General features: G+C 48.8%; 1 pseudogene; it reads left to right on the top strand.

The window, feature by feature from the left end:
• The first annotated feature begins 6580 nt into the window (after positions 1 to 6580).
• LOC101987270 lies at positions 6581 to 6930 on the top strand (annotated as a pseudogene).
• The last annotated feature ends 9759 nt before the right edge of the window (positions 6931 to 16689 follow it).

Raw genomic sequence — 16689 nt, 5'->3', positions numbered from 1 at the left:
CAAGATATTCACTGGGGTGGTGTTTTACCTTTTTTTTTGATTTTTTTTTTTTTTTTTTTTTTTTTTTTAGGAACTGGGTTGAACTCAGTGCCTGGCATGAGTTAGGCAAGTATTCTAAGTATACTGTTCTTCTTTTTCCTTTTTCCTTCTGATATCATCTTGCCTTGTGGCCCAGACAAGTCCAGGCAGGGCATGCATTTGAAGAAATACAGGGCATAAAGCTCTTTTTGTTACAGTGGGGATCGATCTTACTCACTTCCCTCATCACTGGGTTGCGAGCACTCTTCTCTAATTGTGCCACGATTTATTGACTTCTTTATTTCTGGACACTTAGGTGATTTCCTGTGCGTGCTGCTATGATAATCAATTCTGCATTCATTGATAACACTTACCAGGCATTCATTACACACCAGGCTCTGTGGTATGCACATTGCAAACATTAGTAAATGGCTAACCTGGACAAGGAAATCCTCTTATGGTCGGTGTGGGGAGATGAGAAACCCAGACCCAGACTGGTCCATGTGCAAGGCAGGGGTGTGCGGCTTTACCTGTATTGCTGGCCATTTCTAGAGTAAGTTTCTGGACGACAAACAGAGGCATTTCCTTGGGGGTCTCTCGATGAGCACCCTGGCCACTCTCTCAAGCACCTCCACCTTTAGTCCCTTCCCTCCAGTGGAGACAACGCACCATATGGTGGGGTCACGCAGAATGTTCTATTTGTTCCTGCTTCTAATCTCCTAAGGGAAGACTGTGGTTCTATGGATGTTTGAATATTAATTCCTCTGGTTTCTGATGCATCCCAGCGCTTTCTCGGGGTTATCCGTGTTTTGTGTTTTCCTGTGGATTGTCTGATGCGCTCTGTATATTTTCCATTAAAAATGTAAAGTTCCTTTTATAAAGCTTCATGAAGTGAAGCAGATTTCTTCCCTTTTATGCATTGCAACAACTATCAGTCTTTCCAGTTTCATTTTAAGACATTATTTCACGTACATCTCTCTTTCTGTATTACGAGAATTAATGACCCCCCCCCCACACACACACTATGCTTTCTTTATTATGCCTGTCTTTTCCTGGCTCCATATCCATTTCCAGGCCCTTTGGAGTCAGACATTCTCTGAAACCCCTCACTGGTCCAATATACCTCTCCCATGAGTTTATTTTGCTACCCATACATACCCTTGTGGTGGCGGCGAGCTGAGGCTCCTTTTAAGCCAAATATTGTGAATTGGGAGTTGCCTGTGTTCTCGAAGGGCTTTAAGAGATTACAGAGCAAATGGGATTTCCATCCTCTGAAACCCGGCTAGCACGAGGCCAGTGATGAGGAGAAAGACCTTGTCCTGGGGATCAAACCCCCACAGAGTGGGGTGGGAAAAGATGTTAGTACAACCCAGTCCATAGGATCAGGAGTTCAAGGTCACCTTTGGCTCTTTGGCTACACAGTGAGTTGGGGGCTAGTTTGGGTTACATGAGACTCTTGTCTAAACGGGGGGGGGGGGGGGAGCGGTGAAGAATCCTCAGCTGACCTCAGCTAGCTATTAAGACCACGCTCAGTGGCCACTGAGAGCCAGAACTGGGGTACAAAATGAGGAGTGGCTGTCCTAGGAGCAGAGGCACATGGCCCACTGGAGGTGTGTTCTGCCGTCACCCCCCCCACCTCAGTCTCAAAGGTGACAAAGCTGGTTCTGTGGGTATCTGAGGCAGAGGTCTCCCTCTGCGACCTACTGCTTACGGTGGAGCTGAGAGACAGTGTCCAGCCTCGGCACCTGGCTTTTCCTCCTGCTCATGTTGGGTAAGTTGCCCCAAGCCCAGAATTGGGTTCAGAGACCGAAATGTCAACAAATGTCTCAGAGGAGAGATAGCCAGCCAGTCCCTGAGGCAGGTGGAGAGTGTTTCAGCAGCACCTGGTGGGGGGCATTCCAGGACAGCAGGATCTCCAGGGAGAAGCATTACCCCAGCGACCGACCGTCAACTAGGGACAGTGCTGGCAAGGACACAAAACTAGGGTACAACTGACACCTAGTGGGTCGAGGCCAAGGGTGTTGCAAATGTCCCACAATTCAGAGGGCAGCCCATGCCCTACGTCAGTTGTACCCGGCTGGAGAACTCTTACGTTCTACAGCGGTCTCAAATGTACCTGCTTCCATAGGACAACAGCCCAGCCTAGACACGGGGCTGGAATGAGGATGAGGCTCCCCGCCACAGCAGGAACCACAGAAGTGACTGGGGGTAGAGAGGGAGCCACGATCCTACACCACGCAGCGGATCTTCTGCAGCTCAGGATAACAGGCTCAGGCCTAAGAGCTGCAGAGAGACTCACTCACCCACGGCTGCCCTTTAGCAAGCTGGCACACAGAAGGGACAGGATGCCTGAGTGAGGGGTTACCTGAGACCAAAGGGGATTCTGTGGTGTCAGCACTGGGGAGACGCTAGGTAGGACTGTCTCCATTCTGACCTGAAAACCAACACAACTCATCCTGACCTGTCTCTCCAGCTAGATGGTGACCTTCTTAAACACACAGCTGGGGGGCGGGGCGAGGGGGAACGAATAAGAAGAGAGGTCTCCAGGGAGGCACGAGTTTGTATGATCGGGAAACTAGACAAATGTCGATCTGTTTTCAGAACCCCAGCGACGGGAGTGAAAGTTTATCATGCTCCTCTTAGTCGGTGAGATAATGTTTTTTGTAAACTCAGTCTCTCCAAGCCTCTCTGATTTCTCATGGGCCACCAGCACTGTCTAGTGCTAATTCTCACCACATACATTATGTTGACAAAATGCTTTGTTAAAACATTTTCAGAGGGACTTGGCAAATCGTAGCATCTCAGCAGCCCTGGGTGGATGGCACTGGAGCTGTCATTTAAGAGGCAGAGAAACTGAGGCATAGGAAAGCCAGGCAGCTCACCCAGAGTCTGTCCCCTGCCTTCCCTTTTCTAGGACGCACTGATCTTGAGGACTTCTGAAAGTCCCCGGAGCACTGTGGCGGGTTCTGCTCCTCTCGGGTGTTTCACTTTGCAGTGAGCGAGTCCCACCGCTCTTGAGCCTTCTCTCGCTCAGATTTGGCACAGTTTCTCCTGTGAGGGAGAAACAACCTCCCAGCCTCCATCTACTTGCTATTTCTCTCACACGGCAGGAAGCTTGTAGAAGCCACCACTATTTGGGAAATGCCAGGTTAGACAAGGGAATTGGCCCTGGCCTCAAATCCCTGAGCCCTGGCCCTGATGGGTAGGGGGTTCCCAGAAACGGGCTTCACAGGAATCTTTTCCTTTGGTTGCCAATGCTATTTGGACATTTGCTTAGTTTCTCTTCCTTCAAAATATTTCTTCTAGCCCTAAGATTATTGTTGAACGGGTGTATAATCATTGTTTGGAATTGCTAGCAATCTGCTCAGCATTCTAGAAGAAACGCATATTTTAGCCCTGGGAACGATTTTCAAGAGGGTTGCAAGTCTGAGGCTAGCCTGAGCTACCTAACAAGCCCTTGCCTATGAACCTATGGTTGATTGTAGATGCCACTATAAAGCAATAAGGCACAGCAAAACAAACACTTTCCCACAGTGGCTGTGTATTTCTCTACCCCCTGCTGACCCCAGAGTTGGGGGGGGGAGGGTCTTAAGTACTATGATGGCGCTAAGCACTTACATCCTGGAAACCTATGTTCCCATTTTCATAACTCATATTCCTGAGAGGTGACACTTTACTCTGCAAGAGTAATTTTAGTTATGTTGAGGTACAGCCGACATATGATAAATTACACACAGGTAGTGTGTGTTTTGACGGACGAGATACGTGCACACCGACAGACTCCGCTGTGAAATCGATGTTTCCATCCCCCATTCAGCTTTCCCCTCCTGTCCTCTCTCACCCTCCTCCTCCTCACCTCCCATGCCACACTGTCTGCTCACCAGACAAGCTCCCGGAACCAAAGGGGAACTGGTAATAAGGGGCAAAATTTAAGGTTGCTTTTTAAGTTGAAAAAAAAATCAGCGCAGGTGGGGGAGCTGGAGAGATGGCTCAGGGGTAAAAGAACTGGTGAAAGGACTTCTAGGGGTCCTCATTTCAATTCCCAGGGGCTCACAACCTCTGTAACTCCAGTTCCAGAGGGGTCCGACGCCCTTTTCTGGCCTTTGAGGGTACCGTATCCCATAGTGAACGCATAGACTGACTTGCAGGCAAAACAGTTACATACATAAAAAATTATTTTTGGTTAAAGTCTCACTGTGTTGTTCAGGCTCCATCCTCCTGTGTCAGCTTCCTGACTGTTGGGATTACAGGCATTCACCAACACACCTGGCAAAGTCCTAGTCTTTAAAGGGCTTTTCTGGTGAGTCTAGAGTACTTGACGTTTCAAAACCAGCAGCTTCGCACTGCCCCAGATCGATACAAAACAGACAACTCTCACCTCAAAGTGGATAAGAGATTGTTTATTCTGGAGCCTAATATGAGTGAACTTGGGAACACAGATTTAGGCTCCCCCAGATAGTATGTCGCAATGTGGAAGCAGTTTGGTCAAGTTTTTATAGTCACAGAATTAAGAAGGTCATAAACGGAGGTGTCTTCAACCGCATTTGTGGAAGCGTGAGATCTGGGGACCGAAGCAACAGGGGAAACCTCTGTCACAGACCTCAGATGCTGGCTAGCTGGGAGTACCATTAGCTTTTTCACTGTTTGGAAACCAGTGCTCTGTTTAGACATTTAAGTGATTTATTAAATGATCACAAAGATAGGAATTAGGTGCAGAAGGGGGACAATGAAGAGGGCTAAAGATGCCCAGACATAATTTAGCTCTGGGTTCCCAACTCCCCAGCCTCTTACCAGTCACTGAACCCCTAATCGGGCAATCAGCCTTGCAGCCGGCAGCTCTGCCGACCGAGCCGCTTCTGTCCAGGAACTTGTGTCCCACTGACTAACAGAAGTCTGGTTTTGCTTTGCATTCACAGAGGGATCATCTCGCTTGCAGTCAGGGTGAATTAAAGCCACAGAATACGGCTTCTGCGCAAGCGCTCTTGGCCCTGGCTGTTATTCGTCATGCCCCGCCCTTCCAGCTTTCTGAGACGTGGGACAAAACGCCAAGAGGGCGTGCAATCATCTTGGGGAGAAGAGAACGAATGCCGGGAGCCATGTACTTGGGGTGGGGAGCAGAAATATAGACAGGGCTGCCACACCAGTTCTGCTGAGGAAGCTGGGAAGTGGACACCCCTAATTTGATTAAGTCAATATTCCCAGTCTCCTGTTATTTGCAACTGAATCCAGCGTCTGTCTAGAGTCACTGGCTCTGACAACTTCAGGTCTGTGTTGGACAGCACAGGGCTCCTATGGTTTCCCTCTCCCAAGGTTGAGAGCTAGATTTCTGTTGGCAGTTTCTGTGCAGAGCCAGGCCAACAGAGAGTCGTGAGTTTTCTTAGGGTTCCAGGGATGGGCATCCTGGCGTCCAGGGCATGTCCCTTCTGCCTCTATTTCACTGCATTCTCCAGACTCTAGAGTGGTCAACACCCCATGACAGGAAGTCTCCAGAGTCAGTGTAGGGACTCCAGGGTATCGTTGGAAACCCTGGCCTTTGTCTTTGGTGCATCTAATCATTCAATGAAGACCTGAACAGAGAGAGAGAGGACAAGCTAGTGCAGGCATGGGTATATGGGTATGTGGGTGTGAGCTCTGAATATATGCATTTGTGAGTGTGTGTGTGTGTGTGTGTGTGCTTCAGAAAGTCACGGACTTTCAAACACACGGTGTGTGTGTGTGTGTGTGTGTGTGTGTGTGTGTGTGTGTGTGTGTGTGTGTGTACAGGCAAAGGCAGGGAAAGGGAATCAGGAGAAGTGGGTGTTATTTACCTCAGCAGGTGCAGAATGGCTGTGGCTGGAGCAGGGGGTGTGGCTCAATGGTAGATGGCCTACTCAGCACGCATCAGGCCCTAGGTTCAAACCTATAATTCCAACACTCGGCAGGTAAGGGCAGGAGATTCGGGAGTTCAAGGCTCTCTTTAGCACTGAGTAAGACAGAAGGTAGCTAGAAGAAGGAAAAGGGGGAGGATGAGGGCTGAGAGAGATAGGGAGGGGGAGCAGGGGGAAGTAATGGGGAGGGAGAAGGGAAAATGATACCTCCAAAGTAACTGAAAGCATCATATACCCAGGGCTGAGTTCTAGGTGTGAACCAAGAACACGCCAAGTTCCAAACAAAGCATGGCACCCAGAGCAAAGACTCCCAGGGTAGAAAAAACCCGAAGGAGGCTGGAGAGCAGAGGAGCAGCAAGCTCTGACTCAAGAACGGTTGTGCTGACCTTTGTGTGAGAAAGATGGCCTCTCCATTCCTTCTCTACAGGAGGCCAAGCAGCGGTGTAGGAAGGTAGAGGCCACAAAACTAAGCCCTCCAGCTGTCACCAAGCCTACAGTTATGATCTTGTCTATGTCCCCCTCTCAGAGAAGTGGCCTCCCGCCCACAGAGGAGCTGCCAGTTGGCCCCTCCTCACCCAGCCCTCCTACACTCCCTCAAGGACATCCTCACCTGTTTCCGGCCTCATGTGCAGTCAGATTTTTCTTTGGGCCGCCAACTCACAAATAATGACATGGAGACTTATTATTACTTATGAAAACTTGGGGTCAACGTGCAGCGCCTGAAGGAGTACCGCTCCAAGCTCATCCTCTTCCCCAGGAAGCCTTCCGCTCCAAAGAAGGGCGATAGTTCGGCTGAAGAACTTAAATTGGCCACTCAGCTAACAGGACCTGTGATGCCCATCCGGAATGTTTATAAAAAGGAGAAAGTCAGAGTCATCACAGAAGAAGAGAAGAACTTCAAGGCTTTTGCCAGTCTTCGCATGGCCCGGGCCAATGCCCGGCTCTTTGGCATCCGAGCAAAGAGGGCAAAGGAAGCTGCAGAGCAGGATGTTGAGAAGAAAAAGTGATGTGCTTTTGGAATATTGCAATAAATTAAAGAACTTTAGTGCAAAAAAAGAAAGAAAAAAAAAACTTGGTCTTAGCTTATGATTCATCTACTTATATTACCCACTTATTATATTATTATATTACTTATATTACCCACTTATATTCATCTACGTTTCACATGGTGCTACCTCTCTTCTATCTTGCTCCTTCTATTTCCTCCCCATGTCTAGCTGGTGGCTCCCCCTCTCTTCTTCCCAGAGTTCTCTCTGCCCGGAAGTCCCACCTATGCCTCCCACCTAGCTATTGGCCATTCAGCTTTTTATTACACCAACCACAGCACTTGTGCTTCCGGCCCACAAAGTGAGCAAACTCTGCTTGTGGTTTCTGGGGGTGGAGGTGATCCACGGGGACTGGGGTGCAGAGCGGCTGAGGGGAGGAGGCGGCTGTTCACAGAGCTGGGGTTGGAGTTAGCATTGCCCTTGTGGGGAAGTGTTTGGGGACTGCACAGGGCAAGTGCACAGCTGTGAGTGTGCTCAGCGCCACTGAGCAGCAGGACACTCAAAACGTTCACCTTCATGACTCTTGAATTTCACCTGACCAGTAGTAGGTGGGAAAGTGTGGGAAGATTCCATCTTGTGGCTTCCAGAGACCTCAAGGCCAGTGAGTTTGCAAACGGGCTCACCAACTGGCCCCCTGTCCCCTTTATCAGCTAGTGGTGTCCAAGTCACAGCACTCGCTCGTGCAGTTTGTGACACACATGAAAGTCAATGCAATGCATCACCTAGTCCGTCCCTGCAGCTGCCGAGAGGCCCCCTTCCCAAGCCTCACAGAGGTGCCTATGGCTAGCAGTGGCTGCAAGTGTTACCCAATGAGCCTGCCACTGGACCGTGCAATGTGTGTTGGAAACCTGGTTGTTATGATGGGGTGGGGCTTTCTGGAAGGAATAAGTAATGTGGGAGGCGGGGAGGGGAAAGGCTTGACTCTTGTGTTCATAGCACAGAAGGGAGAGCAGGTTAGTTGCCATGGGTGCATCTTAGCTACCACAGGAACAGTCTGCGGAGAGAAGGAAGGCCCGGGCCCCTTTTCTTGCTTGCTCACTTGTTCCCCTGTCATGTGATATTTTGCCATCTTGTGAGGCAGCATGAGGACCCTCATTAAGTTCAGCCCCTCTATCTGGGGCTGCGTAGCCTCTGGACTAAACCTGTGTTCTTTCTACATGTCTCCACCTACAGGGTTCTGTGACAGTCACACCAGACTCCGGGTCTCACTCATCCTTGACTTTGTGAGCCCACTGAAGCTTCCCCAGCACCACTGAGGACTAAATCCTGCCAGCTCTTGTCTTCACGCCAGGGCCCAAAAGCTGTGGTCTCTAACCGGTGGTAGAGGAGCGCTTGGCTCTCTCATCTTCTGGTTTCTCAAATAATCCCAAGGCCTCGGTCGGCCTGTTGACCATCCACCTCGGTGACAGGCGTCCATGCTTTTGCCTTTTGGGCGAAATTAAGTTTTGAAAAGACCGTGTGGGACTCAGCCTTTCTCTCCCTCTCCTCCCTGGCCCAGAGTGAGGAGCTAAGTCTACAAGGGAGAGCCGCGCTGATGCCTGTGGTTCACACCAGGTCTGCTGGGATAACTGACCAAAAGTGCCCCCTGGGCCCTGCTGACCAAGTCACAGCCTCCAACAGTGTTGTTATTAGTTTACCTCCTGTGACTGTTTACACAATATGCTCCGGCCCCTGGAGCCCAGCAGCATGTTCGCCTGTCTAATTGTCTAAAGCAGTGTCCATCACCCACACCAGGGCCCAAGGGAGTATCAGCCCCTGCAGCCAGTTGTTCTTGCCTTGCGCATAACTGTACTATGGTGTCCCATGACTCTGAAACAGGCCCGGAGGGACATTTAACGTCCTGGCTCCCACACGTGTGCAGGCTCAACTCTTCCCACTGCTTCCCCGCCCTCACGACTCTCTCGACAGCCCCGTGGAACTGGTCCACCTGGGAGGCAGAAGCAGGAAGATCGTGATTTTAAGGTGGGCTACATGGCAAAAAACAGTGTCTTAAAAAGTCAAATAAATAAGCAATGGGATCAAGTCCCTGTTCTCATCATGTCTACTTGAAGGTGAGTGATCACTGAAAGACCTTTTTTCAAAACAAATCTGTAGAGACTGTAAGAACTACAAAGACCGTGCCGCCTGTGAGCGCAGACTCCTGAGAGCATGGTTCTGACGAGGGAGGGCTCCTGGGGAGGGGCTGCCCCAGCAGGACCTTCCAGGCCACGGGAGAACTTTCTAGGAAGCAGGAGGAAGCTGCAGGGGCCCACACTCCTTAACTCTGGGGCAGGCACCGTTACAGAGACCACGTGCAGAGATGCCCATCAGTATATGACTCTGCCTCTCTGGCTGGCAGTGCCACGTGACAGCGACAAGTGTCCATGTCTGCCTGTTGGGTGAAATTAAAAGATGCTAAGATAGTAAGGGGCACTAGAACTCAGGCTCTCTGCTCCATACCTATCCAGGATCCTGTACGCGGGTCTGTATCCTGAGCTCTGCCCTCATTCCGCACTGCAGAAGTACCAAAGGCTGACTTTGATCGTCAGTTCACAGGCTTCTAACGGTGGGCCTAGCGCAAGGCCACAACATAAAGCACTTTCTCATCTAATATTTCCAAGAGCCAAGTCAACAGCATCACCTCCGACGGCGCGGCTGTGTGGGGCTGTGAGGAACTGAGCTCAGAATGCAAGTCGCGGTCCACAGCTGAAAAGCCATGCAGGGTCTGTAGCTCGAATCCTCGGGCCAAACACCCATGCTCAGTTTCCTATGGCTTTGATAGACTTCTCCCTCCAGGCTCTTGGCACGTGAGGGTTGGAAGAACCTTAGAAAGTGCCAACCACTCCCTGCACACAGGAGCCAGAGCTGGGGCACCCAGGGCGGAGAGGTGGGGTAGGGCAGTTTGAGGCTGTTGACTGTTCTCTCCTGCTCCCAGACCAAGCTTAAACTTGATAAAAAAGGGGCCATAAAAGCCATGTGGTCAGAGGCCTGGCAGCACTCACCTGAGTAAACATGTTGCTGTAAGAACCCTTACATAAAGAGGTGTGGTTCACACCCAGAAGGAGCCCTGCCATGGTGACTTCAGCTTCCTGGCCACATTGGTGGTGTCTGCTGGTCGGTCACACTACCGCTGTTCTGCTGGCGACGATGCCGATTGGCTTCCATGTACTTCCTGCTCCCGGCCACTTTGGCAATTCCTCTGAAGCCACTGCCAGTGTGGCAGCGTGCTGTGACTTAGGCTTTCCCCTCTCTGGAGCAATAGTCCACACAGCAACAGAGGCCATGTGTGACCTACAGGTTTACAGAGGTGGAAGCCACACCCCAGGCAGATGCTGTCACTTACCCGAGGTCCCAACACTTATTGGTGGCAGAGTCTAAGCAAGAATCTCCTTGGTGGTTTTTCTCTTCCTTGTTCAACCCCTGCCTCCAGGCCATTTCTCACTCTGGTGAGCCTGCCTCCAGGCCATTTTCTATAGTGGCATGTTATTTGTATTTTAATGAATAGATCTTGTTTGAAGACCTGAGGCAAAGCTACAGCCACTAAAAACTAAAGCCTTTAATCCCAGGGTTTGGGAGACAGAGTCAGATTCAGATGGATCTCTGTGAGTTCAAGACCACCCTGGGCTACAAGAGATCAATGTAGAAGCAACTCCAGGTGGTAGTGGCTCACATCTTTAATCCCAGTCCTAGGGAGCCAGACTTTAATCCCAGCACTAGTGGGAATATAAATGAGAGAAGAGAGAGACTTGCTCTGTTTAGCTTATAGTCTCCCAGCCTTGATAGAGCCAACCTCTAGTGGTTGGCTGCTTTGCATTTCTTGCTTTTGGGTTGAACCCCAATATCTGACTCTGGGTTTTACTATTTGTGCTAAGATTTCCCATTCTGGCGTCCGTCTCTCCAGGCCATCTCCACTCTGGTGACCCTCTGTGCTGGCTCCCCAATCCTTGCCCAGGGTCCCAGTGCTAGTTTTTTCATTATCATGACGTCCAATGGCAGCAACAACCTCCTCACTCAGTCTCTGCTCCCAACCTTACAAGCCAGCGTGCCCTTTCTGAAAACAAAGGAAGTTATAACACTCTCCTATAAAAGCCACAAGCCCCTCCCCTGCACAGCAGATGAGTGCTTAGCACTGGGTATGAATCATATCAGCTATAGCTGATATGGTCTGAACCCAGAGCCGCGCAGGACACTGGGAATACCCGCCAGGGCCACAGGTAATACCTGCTCTAGCCACTCACCCCACCTGGAGGTACTTGGACTCTGACTGTGCAAGGAGCCTAACTTAGGGGGTTGGTTGTAATATATCCAGAAAGGAATTGCGGCCAGTCCCAACGCTGCAGGGGCAGTCTTCATGGGCTTCCTGGGGGGTTCATTTGGTTATCTGTCCATCTGTATGCCTGTCCATCCATCCATCCGTCATCCATCCATCCACCCACTCAGAAGACATTAATGTTATCTGTTTCTTGTCCTTATTTCCAAACAAGAGCTTGTGGGAAAATAAGGAAAATCGGAAAAAAGCAAGCTAGCTGCCAATGCTTATTATGGTTCTCCTCCCTTTCCCTCCCTTCCTCCCTCCCTCCCTTCCTCCCTCCACTCTTTCTTCTTATGCCTGTGTATGTAGTGAGGAGCAGCGGGCTGCATTCCCACCACCCGGCTCCTGCACGGCTAGCTTTACCCGAAATAATTACACAGAAACTGTATTCTATTAAACATTGCCTGGCCCATTAGTTTTAGCCTCTTACTAGCTAGCTCTCACATCTTGCTTTAACCCATTTCTAATAATGTGTGTAGCACCATGAGGTGGCTTACCAGGGAAGATCTTAACCTGTGTCTGTGTTGGATGGGAGAATCATGGCAACTGCCTGACTCGGCTTCTTTCTCCCAGCATTCTGTTCTGTCTACTCTACCTATCTAAGCTGCTGTCCTATCAAAAGGGCCAAGGCAGTTTCTTTATTAACCAATAGACATATGACCCTCTTCCATCATGTGTATATAAAGGGATACTAGGAGATATGTCACAAATCAGGTAAGCAAAATTTGTTTCCCCCTTTATTGCAGTCAAGCTTTCTTAGAGCTTCTGGGAAGATTTCCAGGACATGGAGAGGTATGTGGGGGACCAGCACTCGCCACCAGCTCCAGTGACCGGCCACCTTTCATTGTACTGACTTTTAGGTTTTCAGTTCTTCTCTTTCTCCTCCTCCTCTCCCTTCTTTTTCACTAAAACAAAATGTCACAGGTTTGGTTGAAACTGCCACCTTGACCTCATTCTACCCAAGCCCCCATCCCCGTCAGATCTTCCCAGCTGTTCTTCCCAAGTGGTGAGCAGCCAGTTGAGAAGGTTTGCAGTTCCTGTGGGTCTGGACCCCGCAGCAGTACAGCGTGTTGCTCCATGAACCCTGCGGGAGGCTGCAGGATGTTAGGAATGTCTTGCATTCCGTGTGCATGATATCATATGCTTCTTCTTGCCACTTGTTTCTTGATTTTATTGGACTTTTAAAATTGTATGTAACTATGCTGATTGAAACATGCCAAGCAAAATAGACAGGGGTCAGGGCAAAATTAATCATCTTCATCTGCCCAGCTCCAATCCATAATAGCCACTGTCAACAGCTGGACAGACAGCTTTCTACAGCTTTTCTTCTGCTCACACACACGCACACAGGAGCTCGGTGCCGAGAGAAAAGTCAAGGAAAGCTCAGGGCAGACTAGAATGCCAGGGCTGGTCACATGCCTAGTCTCGGCCTTTCTTGCTACAGAAGGTGAGAGCAATGGTAGGAAGATCCTGGGTTAACAAAGAGCCTGATGGGCTTCCCCAGTCACACCCCAGTCACACCCCATTCACACCCCACTCACACCCACTCAAACCCCACTCACACCCCAGTCACACCCACTCACAATCCACTCACACCCCATTCCCACCCACTCACACCCCATTCACACAAACTCACACCCCAGTCACACCCACTCACACCCACTCACACCCCATTCACACCCACTCACACCCCATTCACACCCACTCAAGCCCCACTCACACCCCATTCACACCCACTCACAGCCCACTCACACCCCATTCACACTCCATTCATACCTGGCCCCATGATCTGGCATCCAGGGTAAATTGATGAACAATAAATGTTCTTGGGCTGGATGGGGTGGATATGAGGGTGTGTGTGTCTGTGTCTGTGTGTGTGTGTGTGTGTCTGTGTCTCTGTGTGTGTGTGTGTGTGTTAGTCAGCTGGGTGACCCCCAGCAAGCCAAATCACCTCTATAGCAAAAGAACACAAGACTTTTGAAGCTCTCTCTGGCCAACCATTCTCCACAGAATTTTTCTAGACAACAGATGATCTGCTTACAGGCCCAAGTGTGTATGACATCTTTGGAGGCCAAGCTGATGTGGCCTGACTGGGAAGAGTTCAGGAACCACTGGACACTGGGAATGAGAATGTGGCATGCCAAGAGAGCTCTGAGCCCTGGTGTGGAATAGGCCTAGACGTGTTTTATTCCGAGCTAGATGGAGAGCATTTTCTTTTCCTTGCAAAAAAGAAAAAAAATCCAATAATTAGAGCTTACTTATTTTCCCCCCAAATTAGTTTCATGTCTCTGCAAAGCGGTGAGAGAAGCTAGACATAGGACTTGGGTCTGGTCCCAACTTTCAACCCTTGGCACTAACTTGAAGAGAGATATAAAACTTGCTGAGACTTATACACCCAGATTTGAAATGGTCTCTAAGGAATCCTCCAGCTGTTAAATTCCATGATTCTGTTATATCCATTTCCCCCCCTACCTTCCTGCCTTAGAACTGGCCAAAAAGAAATCTCTAGCTTACTTTGTCTGAAAATAGACAAACTCCCCTTCTAGGAAAGGTCCTGCCCATATCCAGTAAGGCATATACAGAGTAGACCACAAAAATTATGAACAGATGGGCTTCACCGGGTGTTTCCCTCCATTATCTATAGCACGCACCTTTTATGTCCCATCATCTCTGCACACCTTCTCCAAGGTAGGCAGAAAAATTGATACTTCACCCTGGGTCCTCGTGTCTTCCTTCTGAAGGTCCCCAGGTCATGAAAAGCTGTAACTGAATTGATTTGCTGTGCCTTTCTCTTAATGATCTGTCTATTATTATGGGATGTCAGTTATGATCCCTTCTGGTAGCAGGAGAGGGGCCACCTGCCTTTCCTCCCAGGCAACAGCATCCTTACAGCTTCTCCCGGTACTTAGTAACCCACCACAGCTCTGGACCCCTTCAACCCCTTTCCCAGCTCCTGTGCTAATCCCAAAGATGGGAGGAGAAGGACCAGTGACCCAAATCATCATGGCCAAATTAATTAAAGCCAGCTTTTTTATCCATGTACACAGACTAGCTCCCCCGAAGGTGGGGTTTGAGAGGTCAGCGTTGAATGCAAGGGAAACAAGGGTTGTAGAGCTCAGGAGTAGGAGGTTTCCAGATGGGAGATTGGGTGGGCAAAATAGGGTTACAGAAGCAGAACACAAACATAGCAAGTTAATCATAACAACCTCTTGAAACAAAGACATGATTGTAAGGTGGCCGCAACAAGGTAGCCATAACAACCCTTTTAAAGCAAAGGTAGGGTTGCAAGATTGTTATTAACCTTTTAAAACACAGACATGATTTCCATTCCTGGAACGGGTAGTGCAGAACCAGTTAAGGGTACAGGTCGGGCACAGCCCAACCCTTGAGAAACAGAGGTTTGATCATCAGCAAGAACGAACCTAGTTTGTCTTTAGCATAAGATGGTTTTTAAGCCTAAGATGGAGGCAGGCTGGTTCTCCACCTGGCCATTCTTTCCTAGACATCTTGATTAGCAAGGAGAGGACTTGTTAGTGTTGTCGTTCAATGCCTGCATGTTTAGCTGGTAAATCTCTTTTAGGCTTCATTCTCCCCGCTGCTGTCCACCCATCAGAAAATGTTCGGATCCTGCAAAGGGACCTTTTGGGCCAGGAAGTGCTTCCCTTGTTGATTTAGGCATCAGACTGCTCCCAACAATTTTTCCCAGGGAGCATCAAACTGGCAGTATAAGCCTAAGAGATTATCTGAACTAATTAGCAATATTAGGATATCTGCTAATTTCATTAATTAAAACAGAAAATATGTTATTTTTTAAAAAAAGAGGAAGAAGAGAGGCTGGAGAGATGGCTCAGTGGTTAAGAGCACTGGCTGCTCTTCCAGAGGACCAGTGCTCAATACCCTGCATCCCTATGGAGGCTCACACCTCTTTGTAACTCCAGTTCTAGGGGACCCAACACCCTCTCCCAGCCTCTACAGGCACCTGGTGTGCACACGGTGCACACATATACATGCATGCAGACGAAACACCCACACACATAAAATCAATAATAAAGAAAGAGGATGTGAAATGGGAAGGGGAAGAGATTTGGGCTGAATACATTGTATGTATATGTGTCTGAAATTGTCGAAGAATAAATAAAACACATTTTAAAAGCAGAGAGAAAACAATGCATCCCCAATCTATCCAAACCCCAACTGATTCTCTCTCAATCACAGAAAGAAATACTTGTGTAATGATCCACCAAGTAACTCTGGATAAAAGTTCTCAAAATGTCATCCAGGACCAGCAGACCCCCTTGAACTTGTCAAAGTGCAATTCACAGGCCACCCCAGACCTACTGAAGCCATTTTGGGACAGGATTCAGCAACCTGGGTTTAGCATAACTTCCAGAAAATTCTCTCATTTGCCAAAGTTGAAGAAACACTGATAAAAAGCATTTGCCAAATATTGATTTAAAATTTGGGGGGGGGATTTATTTATGTGTACAAATGCCTTGCCTGCATGTATATATGTGCACCGTGTGTGTCTGATATTTGTGGCATTCTGAAGAGACATCAGAGCCCCTGGAACTGAAGTTAAATGGCTGTGAGCCACCACCTGAGAGCTGGAAATTTAACCCACGTTCTCTGCAAGAACAGCACGTGCTCTTAACCTCTAAGCCATCTCTCCAGCACGAGCATCTAACTGTTTATCACGAGTGACCGCTTAAGTGGGTGCTTTTGGTGTAAGACACATTAATATTACCTTGGGTATCAGAGATAAATGACATTTTCCTTTCCTATTATTAATCCCGAGATTCACATGTGAAAAACCAGTTCCCCAATTTTGAGCCAAATTTGAAGCATGTTTTCATTGAATATTGGCCAGAAAGATGGACTCTGGCCAGACCCATCCCTGCATTCCCAAGAAATGGCCATAAGTGATGTTTTACAGGAGTTTAAAAAGACATAGAGCTGGAGAGATAGCCCAGTGGTTAAGAGCATTGGCTGCCCTTCCAAAGGTCAGAAGTTCGATTCCTGGCAACCACATAATGGACGGGGCTGGAGAAATGGTTCAGTGGTTAAGAGCACTGACTGTTCTTCCAGAGGACCTGGGTTCAATTCCCAGCACCCACATGGCAGCTCACAACTGTCTGAAGATCCGGTTGCAGGGGATCTGACACCTTCACACCAATGCACATAAAATAAAGTTAAATAAACCATAAAACATATTTTAAAAAAAAGACAAACCCCAGAACTTATTGCATTTCTCATCGGGTCCAATCAGGGGCAAGCATACATCCGAATGTATTTCCTGCCTGAGTACCTCCTGCCTACATCCACTCAAGCACATCCAGTGTAATCAATGTTGTTTAGGGAGTGAAAACATGTGGCTTGTTGATTCCCAAGAACTACAACTCCCAGCATTCCAGGAAACTTACCTTGTCCTTGGGCAAAGCGGGCCTTACAGGTTAACTTCAGCTCTTAT

The sequence above is a fragment of the Microtus ochrogaster genome, unplaced genomic scaffold (genome assembly GCF_000317375.1).
Source record: "Microtus ochrogaster isolate Prairie Vole_2 unplaced genomic scaffold, MicOch1.0 UNK9, whole genome shotgun sequence".
In the NCBI taxonomy this organism is placed as follows: Eukaryota; Metazoa; Chordata; class Mammalia; order Rodentia; family Cricetidae; genus Microtus; species Microtus ochrogaster.
The sequence above is the reverse complement of the archived record's forward strand: the minus strand, read 5'-3'. Positions and strand labels throughout refer to the sequence as shown.